The sequence below is a fragment of the Xyrauchen texanus genome, chromosome 18, assembly GCF_025860055.1.
Source record: "Xyrauchen texanus isolate HMW12.3.18 chromosome 18, RBS_HiC_50CHRs, whole genome shotgun sequence".
NCBI lineage: Eukaryota > Metazoa > Chordata > Actinopteri > Cypriniformes > Catostomidae > Xyrauchen > Xyrauchen texanus.
The window spans coordinates 2,536,452-2,558,239 of record NC_068293.1 but is presented as its reverse complement, the minus strand read 5'-3'; positions in this window follow the sequence as shown (position 1 = coordinate 2,558,239).

Here is a 21,788-nt window from a genome sequence, read left to right as displayed (position 1 = left end):
TCAATTAATTTTGGGTATGATGCGACAAGCTTTGCACACATGGATTTGGGGATTTTCTTCCATTGTTCTCTGCAGATCCTCTCAAGCTCTGTCAGGTTGGATTGGGACCGTCAGTGGATGGTCGATCGGGTTCAAGTCCGGGCTCTGGGTGGGCCACTCAAGGACAATCACAGAGTTGTCCCTAAGCCGCTCTTGTGTTGTATTGGCTATGTGCTTAGGGTCATTGTCCTGTTGGAATGTGAACCTTCGGCCCAATCTGAGGTCCTGAGCACTCTGGACCAGGTTTTCATTAATGATCTCTGTATTTTGCGCATTCAGCTTTCTTTCAACCCTGACCAGTCCCCCAGTCCCTGATGCTAAAAAACACCCCCACAGCATGATGCTACCACCACCATGCTTCATCGTGTCTGGAGGAAACCAGGCACTGGTCATCACCTTCACAAGTCTGGAGGAAACCAGGCACCACTGTGCTGGTGATGAGCAGTGCCTGCTTTCCTCCAGACACGGTGAAGCATGGTGGTGGTAGCATCATGCTGTGGGGGTGTTTTTTATAGAAAAAAATGTGTAGTCTTTCCCAGATCTGTGCCTCAACACAGTCCTGTCTTTGAGCTCTGCAGGCAGTTCATTTGACTTTGTATACTCAAGCTATATTTGTATACTCTAGCTATATTGGGTTTTGTAAATATAGTCGAGCTGCAGTCTTCATCTCTCAGTTTTTCAGTGAAAATCATGATGTCTGTTGAACATGGTTGTTGCATCTGCTACAGCGCTATGCAAAGTAAGATCTCGTGTGAACGAGCACTTCTCTCATGAACGCATAACAAACAACAAGGATTTAATAAAAAAATTATTAAATTCCAGGCTTTGTCTTACTAAAATCTGTTAAATGCCTCCAAAAGACTTGGAATTTGATGCAGGAGGCGCACAGGCTACTTTTATGATACAGTTGTCCAAATCAGAATCAGGCTCAACTGCCATTGTACTGAAAAGAAGGATCAGGAAATTCTTCACAAATCAGCTGTTTAAGTTCCATGCAGTGGCATAGCAAGGGTGGGCCATGGTGGGCCTGGGCCAGAGAATATTAAAGTTTATTCTTTATTTATTATTCCATTTAATATTAGTTTGCATTGAACCCGAAATATTTCTTTAAGTTCAGTCATTAAATTCTATATGGCACAAGCTCATGGGTCCTCTTGAACTTGCAATGTGTTAGCTAGTCATGTAATCTGTTAGGATCTGATTGGTTCTTTGACATGTAATCTGTTAGCCAATAAACTAGCATACTCCCTCTTTATCTAGCATTTTAATCTCCTCAACTGTTTGCAGGTCAGCCAGTTTCACTGCAATGTGCTACAAGAGTTTTCTTTTGAAACCTTCCTCCTCCCAAGCACCGCAGTCTATAGCTGGGGGATTGATTCTCCTACTACATAGCAGCAGCATTTCTTACATTTTTGATGCAATATGTCACTGTGTTTACTACTAGCAAATCTTATTTGCTCTGTAGCAGCCGCATCCTAAGCAGATCTAGCCCGCCAAGACCAAATCTACTAACTTTTCATCTGCATTATATTTTAAAACTATTCAGAGAGTTGTCATGTTTTAACATTTAGCTTTAAAAAAGGAAAAGTGCCAAATATCTGAGACAGAACAGATAGGAATTAGGGTAATACTGATGTTCCTGCTTTCAGCGTACACAAATCTTAAACAGTGTAGTGTATCACAACAGTACAGATTTCTGTCCTGTATGATGATGGTATGACAGCTAGTCCAAACCATCAAATCATGTATGGGCCATGCATGCTATTAATCAGCATCAGTATCTCAATGTCTCTCCTGGGCCCTTTCGAGTGGACTCTTACCCAGTCAGGAGGCCTTTAGGCTGAGCAAGAGGAGCTCGTCTTAGGGGGTGGGCCAGATGGGTAATTAGTGGTGGGCAGATTTGGTCCATTATTGTCCATGTTATGATCGCACAAAATGGCTGATGAAAGCCCACATCGTTTGGAGGGGATCTCAGGAGTGTTCGGAGATTGCCTTCATTAGGAAAGTCAATTCTCAGTGGATTCACACACACACATAAACTCTCTGAATGCACTGAAACATACACACACATAGCTTAATGATAATGGAGCTGTTGGGAGATATGTCATAATATTGTAAAAAAAAAAAAAACAGGGTGTTTATCTTCATGGAAGAGAGAGTGATCATTGTGTTTGTGCAAACTGTAGCACAGACAACCATACGTCATAAAAGTATGCTGATGCATAATGTATGCACGAGGAAGGGCCGCTGAACAGGTTATTTATCTGTTAGTGGCAAGAACATAGTAATGCACTTAATCAATATCACGTTCTCAGAGCTACAACTTCATTTATGCACAACAAGAAATTATATGGAGATATATTGAACTGCAAGTCTGAAATCACTGCCCATTTCTTACACAATCTAGGGCAAAAACTCTATGTGACATTGTAGTAATAAATTCACACAGCTTTGGTACGTTGTGTTTGAAGCAACCCCACACACACACACACACACACACACACACACACACACACACACACACACACACACACACACACACACACACACACACGTTGTGTTTCCATGTTTTATGGGGACTTTCCATAGACATAATGGTTTTTATACTGTACAAACTTTATATTCTATCCCCTAAACCTAACCCTAAACCTCACAGAAAACCTTCTGCATTTTTACATTTTCAAAAAACATAATTTAGTATGATTTATAAGCTGTTTTCCTCATGGGGACCGACAAAATGTCCCCACAAGGTCAAAAATTTCGGGTTTTACTATCCTTATGGGGACATTTGGTCCCCACAAAGTGATAAATACACACACACACACACACACACACACACACACACACACACACACACACACACACACACACACACACACACACACACACACACACACACACACACACACACTATGTGAGGTTAAATTATTCTACACTCTAGCAGTATCCATTTGATTTCATTTGTAGCATGTCTTGTGGGCAGCAGGGGGTGAGAGACCCTTGGCAGTACTGGGAGCGCAGCAGAGCACATATCTAGTGTGTGGAGACACAGAATTGACAATGCATTTATCTTTGAATAATGTAAATGTCTCGAGAATGCAGTGGCTGAGGGGGACAGAGCAAGTGTTGGACAAAGGGGCTCGGCTGTCAGGCTGCTTCCCCTCCAACACCCCCACTCTATCCTTCCTTCCTGCTCTCCTCCATGGTTCTCTCGTTCTTCCCAGGCCTGCTGCAACTCCTCACAACTCATGTGTGACAAAAACCAACAGGGAGTTTGCACACAAAAAAAAAATAAGCCAAATCCACCATTCGTGTTTCTTTCCTTTCCTTTTACTACCTTCTCCGTCTACACATTTTCCCTCTCTTGCTCATCTTCAAAGGAAAACAAAAGACATGACCTTTAGCTGGAATTGTGATGTGACAGCATCAGTTCTTTGTATATTTTTGTTGAATCATATGTTGGGGTTCATCTGTGCTGTGTATACATAATATGTTGGTGGTGTTAATTTCACTGTGTTTTGTGTGTACAGTTTTTTGTCGCATGCAGCCAAATGCTTTGTGTACTGGGTATTGTGACGTATGGCGTGAACAGAGAAATGGATGGGAGCTGGCAGGCAGACAGTGTTGTTCAGTGAGGCAAAGTGCCAGTAAATTGTTTGTCTTCTGCAGTGCAATCCTATAATTCTTCTGGGAGCGGATGACATTGTGCTTGCCAAAGAGAATAATGATAAATGAGCTAAAATCAAACAGGAAGATTTTGAGATGCGTCCTGAGCAGCAGTATAATCTGAATACATTTGCTGTCCCCTGGCTGATCAGCATCCCTCCTGCTCAGCACACTGCTGCCTTTAAGATGTCTGACCTGCATTTCCACACAACAGCAGAGGACACATACAATAGTGCAAACATTTACATTTTATATCTGTGCCATTAATCAACATCTAGAACAATCTGTATTGTTTTCAGATGGGGGAGGGGTGGTATGGTTACACAACGGAAACATTGGGTATGCTGTTCTTACCCAGGGAGGGACAATGTGTCTGTCTGTTTGAGGGCTCTAATGTCCAATAAAGAGTGTGTTCGTGTATGTGTCACCATCTGTTTGGTTCCCTGAGCGACATGGTTTCACCTTGCTTGCACCGGTTGCTAGCATGGTGGGTGCTGGTCAAAACCTGCAGAGCGAACAGTTCTGCTAAATGAAAATAAAGCTTACATATAGTAAGCATCGTCAACATCTCCCAGATTATCTGTAGGGGTGCATGTGCATTTGAACATTTCATAAAGAAGAATATGGTAAATTCAAGGCAAATAATGTCAACTGGGGACCAGATAAGCAATGAGGTGTGTCCAGAAAGAGTTCGGGGTAGCAGTTATAGATGCCCCTGGCCCTATACACACAATTACACAATTCAGCCCATTTAACATCACCACAGCCATGCAAATACACACTGCTGCTGATACACCCCCCAACCCCGTTAGAGTGATGGTATCAGATGGCAATACGATTGCATTTTGGCATATACCATGGATAAAGACCATATGGTACCTTGATATTTACCTATTATTTCAAGGTGCTTAAAATGTCCAAAATCATAGTAGTATTATGGTACACTAATAGTACTATAGTATTTTTTGTTAATGCCTTAAACCCAGAGAAAGACATAATGAAAGAATATTTGAGCTGTTGATTTAACATGTAAATTTTTTGTGATTAAATATATGAAAAATAAAAACGTCTAGGTTAATGTTGTAACCCCCGTTCCCTGATGGAGGGAACGAGATGTTGTGTCGATGTAGTGACACTTCTCTTGAGAGCCTCGGTTTCCTCTGAACTTGAGAAAAGGCCAATGAAAAATTGTCGAACATAATTTCCATGTCCCTCCCCCGGACATATGGGTACAAAGGAGGGCGCAGTATGGCTGTTCATTCAGGTTTTGCACTGAGGATCTGAGAATAAGTTTCGGCCATTACAGTGGTTGGTACAGTGTTGTGGTAATGGAGATTTTCCCCTTCTGTCACTCACTTGACGTGTGTCGCTACAGTGACACTAGGGGTCCCTTTCCAATAATGCAATGACACTGAACTGTGTTATGTGAACTGCTGATGCAGGTGCAAGCAAGCTGTTGTGTGCCAAAGGTGCAGACTGCATCAGAATGCACGTAACCTTCCCCAAGCCCCATAAGATGTCACATACATTACAGGTTCCTGGCATCCCTGAGGGAGGTAACAAGCGACGTGACAAGCATGGGAACAGGCTACGCCAGCCACAGCCTTTACTCTTGCTATGTTTTCTCTCCATAGAGTGTTAGATGCGGCTGAGGCATATAAAGCTCAGTGTGTGGTCCAAATAGGTGCACAAAGCACTCACCTGACACAGCAATAATAAGGCTGGGTCTGCCTCCTCCCGAGGCAGCTCTTGCAGGTTCACCACCTGGTCCCTAAAGGCGATCTTCAGATCGAGAAGAACACCAATTTGCCAACAAATGGCACTTTAGGGTATAATGCTGCCTGGTAGAGGGAGCTCTAGCTTGGATTATTGTGTCTACGATGGCTGGTGGTAGACTACCTAGATCTTCCGTGAGATGGCAGGCGAGTTGCGACATGCGACGACAGCGAAAGTCGCCTTGGCGAGATATATATGCTACAGTTGCAGAGTTGTCTGAGCGGATCAAGACGTGCTTGCCGGGAAAAGGTGGGAGAAATCTCTGCAGGGCAAGAAGTACAGCCAACAACTCAAGGCAGTTGATGTGCCAGCACAGCCACCATTCTGTCGAGGCAAAATTGAGACGTGAAAGTACACTCTTTTAGGAGGGAAAACACTCTTTTAGAAAGAAGCACTGTAGAAACGCCCAGGGGCGTGGACTGCACAACGTGCAGAGAGAGAACCCCGCTGGAAATGCACCGTAGGATCCAACAGTAATGCTCTTGCCAACAGAAGTGAGTGGAACAGTGGTGAAACTTCAGCTAGCTGCTGCACAACCTCTCGGCTCCGAAGAAAAAAATCTGACTGACAGACATGCCCACTTCCCTTTATACCCGTTTGTCTGGGGGCGGGGCATGCAAATTCTGTCTGCCAATTTCTCATTGGCCTTTTCTCAAGTTCAGAGGTACACAAGGCTCCCAAGGAAGATCCCTTGTGTCACTATATTCGACATAACGTCGTGCGAGTGACAGAAGAGGAACTAAATATTTTCTATTTTTACAGAGACTTTGTGTCTAAACTTTTGTCTGTTGCCACAATATATCCACTCGTTAGAGCTTTTGCAGAGTCCATCAGTGCAAGTCGTCTTCCTATACCGGAACCAACTACATTCAGTGGTGGCCAATTCAGATGCAACAACTGGAAGGTTTCCTATCAGACTCTCATTGACAGGAAAAATATATCAGCTGAAGAGAAGATATATTATAAATATAGAAATTACATGGGTGGAGCCGCCAAGAAAGCCATAGAGAACTACTTTCTGCTAGGTACAAAGTCGGCCTATAATGCAGCATGTACTATACATGAAGATAGATATGGCAATCCATTCCTCATTGCCAAGGCTTTCAGAAATTAGCAAGATGCATGGCCCAAGATAAGCTCCAAAGGCAGTGTGGAACTTCATGAGTTTGCTGACTTAATTCAGCAAAGCCATGCTTCAGATCAAGAGTCTTGAGGTACTCAACGACTGCAATGAAAATAAAAAAATGCTTGATAAACTTCCAGGCTGACTAACATCAAGATGGAATAGAAAGGTCATAGAAGAGTAAAGTCACACATTTCCAAGTTTCAGTCAGTTTGTGAAGTTCCTCACATGTGAAGCCAAAATTGCTTGCAACCCAATAACATCTTTCCATGCTCTAAAACCAAGTGAAGGCGAGAAGATGAAGGTCTCAAGGAACCAAGGGCATGGAGCAAAGGTATTGGCCACCAAGTCAGGTGAGAAAGCTGTCACTACAGAAGTGTCGTAAGTTAATGGATGAGACGATCACCGAGTGAGTTAAGTTTGTTCAAGAAACTGCTCTGACCAGCCCTGAGCTGACAAACAATTTGGTTGGAGTCTTGTGTCGTTTCCGCAGAGTTCCAATGGCGTATCATGTGTGATATAGAATGCATGTTCCACCAGTTTCATGTGAACGCAGATGACCAAGATTACCTATGATTCCTATGGTGGGAGAATGGAAATCTTGAAGCCCAACACTCCATTTTCAGATGAGAGTACATTTGTTCGGCGCAGCTTCCTCACTTGGTTGCGCCAACTATGGACTCAAGCACCTAGCTGCTGAAGGACAAGGGCGTTTCACCATCAAGTTCATTCAAACCAACTTTTGCGTTGATGATGGCCTGTCAAGTGTAGCAACTGAAAGCAAAGCAATACAGCTAGTGAAAGAGGCAAGAGAGCTCTGGAGTACTGGCAAACTCTGGCTGCACAAATTCATCTCCAACAGCAAGGAAGTTCTAGCCATGACACCTTACCTAGCCATTTCTAGATGACACCTTACCTGATGACCTCTGACCTCTGTGGGAATCTTAGCTCCATGACCTTCAGAATCTGCCTGGCATAAAGATCCACAGATGTTATATTCCATCAAGCTTAAATGTTCAGCACTATGAGCTCCATAATTTTTCCGATACTAGTGTGTCTGGCTACGGAGTGTGCTCATACCTCAGAGCAGTCAGCACGTCAGGTAAAGTCCACTGCTCCTTAGTCATGGGAAAATCAAGAGTCGCCCATACTAAGATTACAACCATACCATGCCTTGGGCAGCAGTAGTAGCTGTCCGCACCAGTGACATGCTAAAGAAAGAATTGGAAGTCGAGTGCTCACAAGAAATCTACTGGACTGATTCCAAAGTTGTACTTGGATACATAATGAAGACAGAAGATTTCTTGTGTTCTTAGCAAATCATGTAGAATGCATCAAGCAGAACACGGAGTATGAAATATGGAGGTATGTGGCTTCTTAAAAGAATCCAGCAGACCACGCCTCAAGAGGTCTTACGGCTGTGCAGCTCATAGCTTCAAACTGGTTCACAGGTGCAGACCTTCTCTGGCAGAAAGATTTACCAAGTGGATTAGTCAAGGTGGGAGAGATCTCAAGTAGTGACTCAGAGCTCAAGAAGGCCAAGGTTCACGACACAGGTGAAGGAAGTGAGATGGCTGTAAGATCAAGTTCTCTGACTGGTCGAGACAGTGTGTTCTCAGATGTTAATATGTTAGCCCACACATTATTCCTTATCCCAGAACAGCGGCCATCACAATACCAATCCACTTCATACAGAAATAGTGTCAGTAACAACAAAATCATACAAAACAGGAACGATACACCACAACACAACAAACAGATAAATAAAGAGACACACTAACACACATACTTTTGTAATTTAAAAAATGTATTTGTAACTGCAGGACCATTTAAAATGTACCAAGTTTTACTAATATTTACTTAACCCTTTCCCCGCCAAACACGGAATTTTCCGTGTTTTATGAAAAACCGCTTCCCCGCCAAACACGGAATTTTCCGGGTTTCCGTGTTTTAGGTGTTATACGGTAAGGAAGACCCCTGCGCATGTTTTGAAAGAGTACGCAACTCTTTGATCAAAGAAACAGACTGCGATCGTCTCAAACATGAAGAAGTGGAGTATGAGAAGCTCAAAATATCAGACATAAACATGCCTTTTTCTCAGCTTTTTGTCTGAAATGTTGTTTTTTGACAAAACCTACCTCTGTTCAAGTCGCAATAAAAAAAGAACAAATGAAGATAAAATAAAATCTTTTTTTTTTGCCTAAAAGCAGAGGCCCAGATCTTTATTTTGATATATAGCATCTTCATATATTCATGGAAGAAAATATTCTGCGGGCCATTAAAGTTTAGCGAAAATCGCCAAAAACCCTGGCGGTGGCTGGCAACTTCTTTTTAAAAACGCTGGCGGGGAAATGGCGACAATCTTAAAGAAATGTTGACTTGTACATGCTCCTTATGCTGCATAAATTCTAACTTAAAATGTTGATGTGTGATTAATTTGACAGCATTTGTCATTCTAAAGAACAACATGGCAACACGGCTTAAAGTTGGTTGGCAAATCAAATGTTATGGTGTATTAATGTTTATAATGAGCCTTTTTGTTAATCAATTTTCATACTCATTTATAATAAATTTTGGTTGGAAAATATTTGGATGTCTTTAAAACAGTGTTATGTTACAAAATATTTAAATAGTAAATGTTGGTTTATACATGTGAAGAGGAATAATGAAGTTACCCCCCTTCAAACACAGCACAGCACAACACTGTACAGCACAACAAAGCACAGAACAGCACAGCAAAATACAACACAATACAGAACAGCACAGTAAAATACAGCACAGAACAGTTCCGGTTGTTGCTGGCATGCTGCACAAGTGTGTTTCTAGCTTGCTAGCCTGCATAGAATTGCTTATACTTCTATGATCATTGTTTTCTTCTTTGCCATTTTATCACGTTTACGATTGCTTCTTCTGTCAGCAGTGAAGGGTTCACGTGTGACAAATGTAAGAAATTAGTCAGGCTGACGAAAAAGTTTAATAAGTTAGAGACATGCATCCGAACGCTAGTGGAGATCAGTGAGAAACAGAAGCCAGTAGATACTGTTTCGGGTGCGGGTTGTACAGCGAGCAACACAAACAGTTTGGATCCGGCTGTAGAGCCCCCGCAGGAGGGCGTTTGGGTGATGTCTCTGCGGCAATCTCGCTCAGCAAAGCGACACCACTCTCCCATTCCTGTTAGGGCTTCCAATCTATTCTCCCCACTCAGTGATGCACTGAATTAGAATCATGTTGAAAGTGCCTTGGTTATAGGAGATTCTATTGTAAGGAATGTGGAAATAGAGACTCCAGCCACTATTGATTAATGCATTTCTGATGCCAGAGCGTCTGACATCAGATCAAATTTACAAGTGTTGGCTAATGCAAGTAGATTTTCTAAAAATGTTATTCATGTCGGCACTAATGATGTCTGGCTTCGCCAGTCGGAGATCACTAGAGATAATGTTAAAGAGGTGTGTGAACTAGCAAAAACTATGCCAGACACTGTAATTTGCTCTGGCCCCCTCCGTGCTCATGGTGGTGATGAGGTTTATAGTAGATTAGTGTCACTGAATGGCTGGATGTCTGAGTGGTGTCCAGGGAATAGCATAGGATTCATAGAGAATTGGAAGAGTTGTTAGGGTAGACCTGACCTGCTAAAGAGAGATGGACTCCATCCCTCCAGGGAAGGTGCTGCTCTCCTCTCCAGTAATTTGGCTCATAGTCTAATTGACTAAAAGTGATAGTATTTGACTAACTTAGGTTCAGGTCAGGAAGTAGACAAACTGGCTAATCCGAACGTCTGCTCGCTGCCTTGAGATGTCACACAAGTCACATAAATTACAATAAATAGGCACTCCGTCTGTTCCACAAACTACAAAACACAACCCCCTCACTAAATAATTTAGAAAACATTTGATTTAGGTAGAACATGAAAATAACAAAAACATTGAAGATCATCATATAAAAGTTAGGACTACTAAACATTAGATCCCTTTCAACCAAAGCACTCATTTTAAATGAATTTATTACGGATCATAGTTTGGATCAGAGCATGTGAGCAAAGCAGAGTGGTGTGATGCTCACCGATAAAAAAATAGTTTTAAATAGTTCTAAAAATAGTCAAATCCAGCTCCGACATTACATTTCTCTGTAGTACACTTCATTCCAAGCACGTACACAGGGGGTACACTGAAAGAAATTTACTGCGAATTTAACTGTCAGCAATTGACAAGTAACTTACTGTAAAAAAATCAAAAAAAATCACAGTAATTAACTGGTAGAAAATGACAAGTAACTTACAGTAGAAACAAATCACAGTAATTCACTGGCAACAATTGACCAGGAACTTACCATAAAATAAATAACCATATTTTACTGTGTTTTTATTTACAGTTGCAACCATGTAACTGTAAAATAAACCTCAGTAATTTCGAAGTACAGCTATTTTGTTCACAGTAATAGTTTTTACCTGTAAAATAACACAGTAATTTCCAAATAGTGTATTTTTGGTTACAGTAGAAGTGTTTTAACTTTAAAATAAAATATAGCAATTTCCAATTTTTTTACTGTAAAATAGAAACTTAAATACTGTATTTTTAAGTTACAGTATCAGTAATGGAACTATTAAATACATTTACAGATTACCAGTATTCTGCTGTTAAAATAAATTTTACTGCATTTTAAAGTTCTTGACATTATTAAGCTTCAACAATAACTGCAAAAAGACAGCAAACAATACAATCAACTATTTATTCTTAATTGTTGAACAGTAACAAGCATAAAAATGTTTCTTGTGCTTAATGGGTGAGCATCCTACCACACACATACACTATGAAGTTTGTCTTCCGTAGCATGTATGGTTATCTTCCATGTCTTCTAAACTGTGCATAACTGACAAGCGGCTGCAATCTCTAAACATTTAAAATATTAGCAGCCCTACAACAATGGATATTAATATCCACAAACTTGAGGATCGCATATTTAAAAACAGTGGTGATAACAAATCAACATAAACAATATGAAGCCATTTCTTCTGCTAAGCCATTTTACAGATATTCTGTAGTTAAAAAGGCACTGTTTGGCAAATACATTATCTCTATCTTACATAAAACACTTTTATTATATTTAAAACATTTTGAACACATACAACCAAATGCAAAAATGGTGGCAAACAATTAAATTCCCCTAAAACAAAGTCCACACAAACTCTGGGATTGTGGGGTAGTTGCCATCGTAAGAAGGTGCCAACAAAGTGTTGTGATGGAGATGGCATGTGCTCTACAGGAAATTACTCTTAATAATACTTTTCAAAATAGGTAGACATTGTGAAAAATACTCTTCCTCCAGCACTACCTCTCTCGGGATCTCAGCTGTTCCTCTCCCGTAAAATTACTACTGCACAGAGTCATCAAATTTATGGAGAGCCTCCCAAAAAGACAGCGTAAAAAGACAGTTCTGGGTTGAGCAAACGGTACTTAGCGGCCTGAGTGAGCAGAGTGGAGTGATAATTCAGGTAATTCCACCGCTCCGCTCACATGCTCTGGTTTGGATGCACTTTGTTTGATGGAAACCTTGCTTAAATCGGATGAATATGTTATTTTAAATGAATCTACTCCCCCCAGGTTCTTGTTAGAAACACAAGCCTCACCTGAAGGGTCGAGGAGGAGGTGTTGCTGCAATTTACAGTGAAGTTGTCGGTGTTACTCAGAGGACAGGATATAAACTTAAGTATTTTGAACTAGTAATGCTTAATATGACACCATCAGATATAAATAAAAAACTCTACTAGTCTTTTACCCTTGCTACAGTATATAAATCACTTGGGCCGTATTCTGATTTCCTTGGTGAATTTGCTAATTTTCTATCAGATCTAGTAGTTACTGTGGACAGAGCCTTAATTGTTGGTGACTACAACATTCCCATAGATAATGAAATTGACTCACTGGGATTAGCATTTATCGATATTCTAAACTCTCTTGGAGTCACACAAAATGTGACAGGACTAACTCATCACCATAATAATACGCTAGACTTAATTCTGTCATATGTAGTTGATATTGATTAAGATATTGATAATCAATCTATGTGCTATCGTTTAGGTGAACTGTTCTTTCAACCACTAAAGTTATCTTCACTAATAATCTTCCAGATTTATCTCATACTCAGTAAGCCACTCTTGATAGTGTCGCCCTCCTTCGATGAAAGAAAATTAAAGAAAAAATCCTGCACCATTGTACAATGATTACACTCATCCTCTCAAGAGAGCAGCTCGGAAAATGGAGCACAAGTGGGAGAATACAAAATTAGAGGTATTTCATGGTGCATGGAAGGTTAGTGTCTGTAGCTACAGACAGGCATTAAAAGCTGCCATTCCAGCATACTTTAACAAACTCGTAAAAAATAACCACAACAATCCTAGGTGTTTATTCAGTACTGTGGGTAAATTGGTTAGGAATAAAGCCTCGACTGTATCAGATATTCCGTCGCAGCACAATAGTAATTACTTCATGAATTTCTTTTCTGATGAAATTTAAATAATCAAAAATAAAATTTTGCAATTGTCTGTCACAATACCACAGAAAACAGAATCTCATAATTTTCCACATGAGCAACTTCAATCCTTTGCTGTCATACTGTAGGTCATGAAGAGCTAACAAAACGTATAGAAACATCAAAAGCCACAACATGAATGTTAGATCCAATACCAACTAAGTTCTTAAAAGAGGTATTCCCTGTAATCGCAGAACCTCTTTTTAATATTATTAACTCATCACTATCCTTAGGATATGTCCAAAGAATCTTTCAAATGTCAGTTATTAAACCACTTTAAGAAGCCACAGCTTGATCCTGGAAAATTGGCTAATTATAGACTGATTTCAAATCTCCCGTTTATGTTGAAAATAATACAAAATGTAGTGTCCTCCCAACTATATTCATTTCCACAGCAAAATAGTATATATGAACAATTTCAGTTAGGAATTAGGCCCCATCACAGTACAGATACTGCACTTAATATAGTTATAAATGATCTGCTCTAATCATCTGATCAAGGCTGCATTTCTCTTTTAGTGCTTTTAGATCTTAGTGCTGCCTTCAATACCATAGTTCATGACATTCTCTTAATTACGCTTAGAATTATGTTGGCATTTGTGGACTTGCATTAGCATGGTTTAGGTCCTATTTACCAGACCGCTACCACTTTGAGTAATTGTCAAATCAAACAAAAGTAAAGTATGGAGTGCCACAGGGATCAGTTTTAGGTCCTCAGCTTTTCCTTATACTGTATAAGCTTCCCCATGGAGATATTTTCAGGAATTGTGGATTAAGTTTACACTGTTATGTCGATGATACCCAACTTTATACAGTATTTCTTCGAAACCTAACAAAATTTCACAATTCTCCAAATTAGCAGAGTGTATCAATGAAATAAAAGACTGGATGGCCAGAAATGTCCTTCTACTCAATTCAGTCCAGCCACGGGCTGTGCATTTTCTAGTCTAGGCCTTCAGTGCGATTCATGCCATTAAGAAAATAGTTTCACAATGAAAAAGACCGTATCATACATTATGTGGCTGTCACTTACATTACGTGGCATTCAACAAGTAATACCAAATGACTTTTAAAAACACATCCACATCCGAAAGCCAGAACTTGAAAAGAAACTTAACGCTCAAGTAAGCCTCATTTTAACTGCAGCATGTCTGTTTTGTGAAATGAAGGACTCACAACAGACATTCAAAACTCATCATTTTCATATGAATATATAATACCTGGAATAATCTATCTAATAATATTTGCAATTTAAATGTTGCTTGCAATAATAATTTTGCTGCTTTCCATTTAAGTTGGATGTGGGATATTCCTACTTGATATCTCCGACCATAAATACATTCTATTCCCGAAATTCAGAATATGACTCTTAAGATACAAACCTGCAATGCTCCCATTAGCTTAGCTGGGGTTTGACTCTTATTAGAGACGTCTCCTAGCAAACCAACTGATAAACAATGCTGCAGTGCAGTACGATTATCAAAAGAGTTTATAATGTTTTATACACCTGTTTCAGCAGGCATTTGTTAAACAAGCTCTATATTAGGGTTGAGCGATGTCCCTAAATTGGCAGTTGACGATGTTGACAGTAAAACATCGCGATGGACGATGATATCGTCGGTGGGGCGGGCGGGGGTTATACAATTTCATATAATTTTCAAAAATTATATGAAAAATTATAATTTCGTTAATTTACTAACCCAACTAATGACTCGTCGGTGCTTTATATAGGTTGCACCGACACGTGAAGCATTTTCTTTTAGCTTTCACTTAAGAAGAGTTGTGCACTTTTTATTTTAATATATCTCTTTACATAAATACTATTTTCCACTTAAAAACTATAATTTCGTTATTTTACTCACTGATGAGCAAAAGGTCGAGGCAGAAATGACCATGTACCTGCAGGAAATGGCCATTGATGGGGAAGAGGACCCGCTGACTTGGTGGAAAACGAACGCCAAAAGGTTTCCGTTCATGGCAAGATTAACACGGAAATATCTGTGCATATGTGCTACCAGTACTCCATCAGAGCGGGTCTTCAGCACAGCGGGTAATGTAGTTATTCCAATCCGCAGCTTATTAAAACCAGATAAAGTGAATATGTTGGTATTTCTGGCCAGAAACATCGAAATTTAAACATGGTCTATGGTGAAAGATATTAGACTTTACGCATTTTTCGCCATCCGTTGCAGAGCTATTCGATTTTGCATATTATTTTTTAAACGTTCATTTGTGTAGTTCATATGACCACTTTACAATATTTCAATAACATAATTTATTTTGTAGCCTGTGCTGAAGTTAATTGTGCAGCTAATTATAAGTGAAACGTTAATGCCGAGTTTCGGTCTGAGTGTTGTTCCTGTTTTCTTGTTTTATTTGTTGTTCTTCTATGTTTTAATAAATGAAAAATTCATATTCACCTTGTTTCTTTCATTTGATTTGACATTATGGATTTATGGCCAAGGAAATTTTTCTTTAAAAGTATTAACCAGACAAAAGTTATTTGACGTTCGCTGGTCTGGGTTTATCTTAAACAATTTCAGTGTATACAAGAGCTATGTGACACTGAGCAAGATTTTCTGAGACACTACAACAACTAATAATTAATTAATAAAGGCTATTTTCTTGTAGCAACATAAAATATTTTAATCTAAATGTACAGTGTAAGACATGTAAAAAAAAAAAGACAAGAAGCTAACAATGTCAAGATCAATATTTGTGTAGCCTGCCTGACACGGTATTTTCACAGACTAACACGTCACGTCTCTGGCATATACTACAGTATTTAAAATAGCATATATGCATTAGTTATATTCTCAATTTAATTTACAGAGCAATCCCTGCAAAGTTTTTAGGTTAACTATAGAAGAGTCACACTAGCAAGACTCGCAAAAGGGGCGTGGCATCACGATGGTGGCTCTACATCGTGATGTTGGTCAGCCATCACGATGGACGATGATATCGTCAATCGGCACAACACTACTCTATATCATGTTATGTTGAAACAAACTAATTTATCGATATTACTTAATAAAGTGAATGTTTATCACTTACTTTGTTTATCTCCCGAGTGTGACATCATGCTCTGCATCTCGGCGAAATCAGAGTTGAAAATTTCTGCACGAGCCTACAAGTTGTAATTCTGACTTCAAGATGCATTCCATTGCACTTTTCCTAGTAGGAAGTTGTAAAATCTGACTTTCCGAGTTGAATGGAGTGCAGCATTACTTTTCAAAACTTGATCCGACACTGAATGCTCAAGCAGCCTAACATAAACTTCTACAATTTCTACAAAACTCCTGATGTTGCTATAACAATGCAAAAAGCACTTACCAATTAACTTGAAGTGAAAATCAGTCCTCCTTTTCCGTTTAATCAATTAAGCAATCACATGGTGATGCAGAACATCTTGTGTTTTTAAATCCATAATGATCTCTCTCTCTCAATGGCGATAGCGGCTGACGATCTTGAACTCTCCGCTTTCAAATGACATACATCACTTAAATTTAGAAGGCCTCGACCTGGACATATTCTGAAGATCACACCCACCAAGATCAAATATATCAATCTGACTGGCTGATAAATCTGACAATATGACTTTAGATGCTCATTCAATTACACTGTTGAGGGATTCTGTGGAAATTCTGAAGGCCTGAGGTGGGTGGAGCTCAGACTCACGCGCTGCTTTGGGCAATCGATTTGTGAAACAGTTTACACTTTGCTTGTAAGCATCAAGGAATAAATTCTGACTGGATAAACTTTTTGTTTTTCTCTCTTTGTTTGTAGATTAAGAGTGGAAAACTATTTAAAATACAAAAAAGGTGATTGAGGTGATGAAAGGATTCAAAATATTTATTTGTTTGGCATGTTATGCCATCAGAGAAGGCTTTGCTGGGAATTCGCCACTGATTCAGACAAAACAGAGGTACTAATTATTGGACCAAAAACCTCTAAAAATAAGCTGCTAAAATATAATTTGAATGGATGTACTGTTACACCATCTTCTACAGCAAAGATTCCACCTAAGAAATATAGCCAAGTTATGACACATCTGTTGCTGATACTGAAAAACAAAATAATGCATTCATGATCTCAAGACTAGATTATTGTAATGCATTACTGTGTGGATGTACCGCAAGTTCAATAAATAAACTTCAATTGGTTCAAAATTCAGCAGCCAGAGTGCTGACTAGAACATCTCGGGTTACTTAACTGTAACCCCTGTTCCCTGAAAAATGTGGAACGAGATGCTGCACTGATTTAGCGCTTTGGGAACGTCTTTAGGAGTGACCAGCTGTGAATATGTGTGCCAAATGAATATTCTTGTCAAATGAAATTGACAACAATTTATAGCCTCCGCCGGTGACATCATCAGGATACACCGGTAAAGGGGCTATAAATAGATGTGCCACAGGTGCATCGTCAGGTATCTTGTCTGAAGGGCAGTCCTGGAGCATCCTCAGTGCGGCAATGAAGCACAGCATCTCATTCCGCTTTTATCAGGGAACAGGGGTTACAGTTAAGTAACCTGAGACATTCCATATCAAAAAGCTACACTTTGATGCTGCACTGATTTAGCGCTTTGGGAATGAGAATACCCACGCCGCCACACTGTGGATGTCCGGACGGTTGTGTAGTTGTGCTCACAAGAGCGTGAGAGGTCTCAAACATGAGCTTGTTATGTAGACTCAAGGACATAAGAGCCCAGAGTGGCATGAACATCCAAACTATAGAATCTTATAAATGTATGCGGAGAGGACCAGCCTGCCGCATTACAAACATGTTTCAGAGGGACACCTCTAGCCAAAGCTTTAGAGGAGGCGACCCCTCTGGTAGAGCGAGCCCCGATACCTACTGGCGAAGCTTGACCACGTGTCTCGTAGGCCAGGGCAATAGCATCCCTCTCTTAATGTGACATAATTTGCTTGGTGGCGGCCGCCCCTTAGTTACAACCCCCATGACAAACGAATAGTTGCCCTGACATAAACCACTGGCTAGTGCGGTGGACATAAGTCTGAGGGGCACGGGCTGGACACAGTCTGTGAAGTCTTTCCTGCTCCGGCATGATAAACGGCGGGGAGCAGAAGGCTTCGAGAGTGACCGGATGTCGGAGAAAGGAACCTTAGGCAGGTAGTGAGTATGAGGGTGCAAAATTCCTTTAGCCATTTCTGGGGCAAAATCTAAGCAGGATGGCAAAACGGACAGAGCCTGCAGATCCCCAATTCTTTTTAGAGAAGTAATTACCATAAGAAAAACCATCTTGAGAGTCAGACGTTTATCATACGCTGACTCTAGAGGTTCAGGTCTATTTCTAAGTTCCATGAAGAGATCATGGTCCTAGCAGGAGATCTTAATCACATGGCTCCACGAACAAAGCAAGTGAGCAGAGGATGTTTTCCCAACGGCATTCTGTCAATCAAGGCGTGGCAAGCCGATAGAGTGGCCACATAAACCCTGAGAGTGGTGGGGTATGTGACTGCTGATAATTTTTCCTGCAGAAAGTCCAGAACTGAAGCAATCTGGCAGTTAACTGGATCTGCATTATGTGCACTGCACCATCTTTCAAAGACACCCCATTTATTGGCATAACTTTTTCTAGTAGAGGGAGTCCTATCACTTAGAATGGTCTCAATAACTTCAGGTGAAAGCCCAGTGTCCCTCAGTTGGTACTCTTCAGGGTCCAAACATGAAGGTTCCACAGCTCGGGCCAGGGATAAAATATTGTCCCCTGTGCCTGAGACAGAAGGTCCCTCCTGTCCGGAATCGCCCAAGGTGAGCCGTCTAGGAGAAACATTATCTCCGAGAACCATACCCTGTTCAGCCAACACGGTGCAATCAGTAAGAGGCAGGACCCTTGCTGGCGAACTCTGGCCAAGACTCCCGGGAGCAGAGAAACTGGAGGAAAAGCATACAGGCGCATTCTGGGCCATGTATGTGCTATCGCGTCCAGATCCAGGGGGGCTGGGTGACTCAGAGATATGTAGAGGGACATTACGCTGTCTGTTGGGAGGTGAAGAGGTCCACTTCTGCTCTGTAAAATCTCAACCAGATTTGTTCCACTACCTCGGGGTGGAGTTTCTACTGCCCTGTCTGTATTTTCTGTCGGGCGAGTAAATCTGCTCCCACATTCAGGCATCCAGGGATATAAACTGCACTGATTGACAGGAGCTTGCCCTGGGCCCAAAGGAGAACCTGCCGTGCCAGTCTGTACAGCTGGCATGAGCGTGGACCTCCTTGATGGTTTATGTAAGAGACTACTGCTGTGTTTACCACCCACACCAGGATATGGCAGCCTCTCAAATTCTGGAGGAAGTATTTCAGTGACAGAAATACAGCCATCAACTTCGAGGCAGTTAATGTGCCAATCGAGCTGATGACCATAACATTCCCTTTGAGCTGGGCGACCAATTAAGACCGTTCCCCAGCCCATCAGGGAGGCGTGTGTCATTAGCAACTTGTGATGGCAAGCTAGAGTGGGGACCAAAGTGAGGATCCGGGGTCTGAACCGGGTCTGAACCACATAAAAAGGGTACGAAGCGTCGCCGCATAACCCTTATCTGCCTTATGGGATGGCCCTTGGATGAAATCCCCTGGCTTTGAGCCACAACTGAAATGGTCTCATGTGCAGAAGGCCCAAAGGGATCACAGAGGACGCAGATGCCATGAGCCCTAGTATTCGTTAATACTGACGAACAGTGCAACCTTGGCCTAGCCTGACTTTGCTCAGGGTGTTCTGAATAGACATGATTTGAGCAGGAGACAATTGCGCCCACATCGTGATCGAATTCCATACAACGCCCAGATAGGTAATTCCCTGAGTGGGAGAGAGAACGCTCTTTTTGACGCTGAGTCTCAGACCCAGAGAAACCAGATGAGCTAAGACGATATCCCTGTGCTGAACTGCCAGTTCTTGTGACTGTGCTAGTATCATCTAGTCATCTATATAATTCAGAATGCGGATGCCCCAGAGTCGCAAAGGAGCCAGTGCTGCAACCATGCACTTCGTGAAGGTCTAAAATCAGACGCAACCCCCCACCCTTATTGGAAACCAGGAAGTATCTGCTGTAATAACCTGACTCTTTCTTTGGAAGGAGAACATGTTCTATGGCCCCTTTGACCAAGAGATTTTGCAGTTCTTTCCACAGTAGACATGCAGGTTTCACAGTAGTGGAGACTATTTAATTCTGTAGCCTTTTCCTACTGTTCTTAGAACCCACATAGAAACATCTGGCAGTAACTTCCACGCTGCTAGGTTTTCTGAGATGGGAATACATTTTGACACTTCCTGTTGAGGGATGTCGAGTGTTCCGTGTCCTGGACTACGACAGGAAGCAACGGAACACCCAACAATTGGCTGGAAACCGCTAACTCCGAAACACCAGATGCAGCAGGAATGGAGAGGTTTCATGAGGTATTGGGAAGGTACAGGTGGATGTTTCACATGCCCCAACCTAAAGGGAGCTACCCCCACAAGGCTGGGCGCAAAACCGTCAGGGTTTTCTCTTCTTTGAGATGACGGCCCTGAGGTCTTGCTTTGGGGGCTGCTGAGGGAGACGAACCAGCACCCAGTCTCTACGAGGGGAGCACGATTCACCACTGTGAACTGGTCTGATTGAGGCTGGAGGAGTCAGGAGACAACGAGGCAGGTTCAAGTTTAGACCTTTTATTGATCGTGTTTTCCCACACAGATATATAGGTGTATATAAATTTATAGAGCACGATCGAGACGCACTCTCCCGTCTGTCGTGCTTTCTGGCAATTCTCGCTCCCCCTCTCGACATTTGGCGTCCCTTAAATGTCTCTCTCCGTATCACTATAACAAGACAGGTGTTAGAGGTAATTACAAACCAGGTGACAAGCCTTACCGCACTCTCTCTCTCCCGCAGACCAACACATGACCACGCCCCCCCATGCCACATGCCCCCACCGCTGACTCAGGCCGGGGCAACATCCGGCCTGCCCACTCCCCCCCCATTTCTGGAGAGAAAGTCAGCCACAACCATCTGCGCCCCCGGCCTGTGGACCACCTTGAACTTAAAGGGCTGGAGGGCCAGATACCAATGGGTGATCCGCGCGTTAGTATCCTTCATGCGGTGGAGCCACTGCAGGGGGGCGTGATCGGAACAGAGGGTGAAGGCCCGCCCCAGCAGGTAGTAATGGAGCGTCAGAACCGCCCACTTAATCGCAAGACACTCCTTTTCGATGGTGCTATATTTCGTCTCCCTGAAGGAGAGCTTGCGACTAATAAACAGTACTGGCCGTTCCTCCCCAGAACTTGAAAAGAAACTTAACGCTCAAGTAAGCCTCATTTTAACTGCAGCATGTCTGTTTTGTGAAATGAAGGACTCACAACAGACATTCAAAACTCATCATTTTCATATGAATATATAATACCTGGAATAATCTATCTAATAATATTTGCAATTTAAATGTTGCTTGCAATAATAATTTTGCTGCTTTCCATTTAAGTTGGATGTGGGATATTCCTACTTGATATCTCCGACCATAAATACATTCTATTCCCCGAAATTCAGAATATGACTCTTAAGATACAAACCTGCAATGCTCCCATTAGCTTAGCTGGGGTTTGACTCTTATTAGAGACGTCTCCTAGCAAACCAACTGATAAACAATGCTGCAGTGCAGTACGATTATC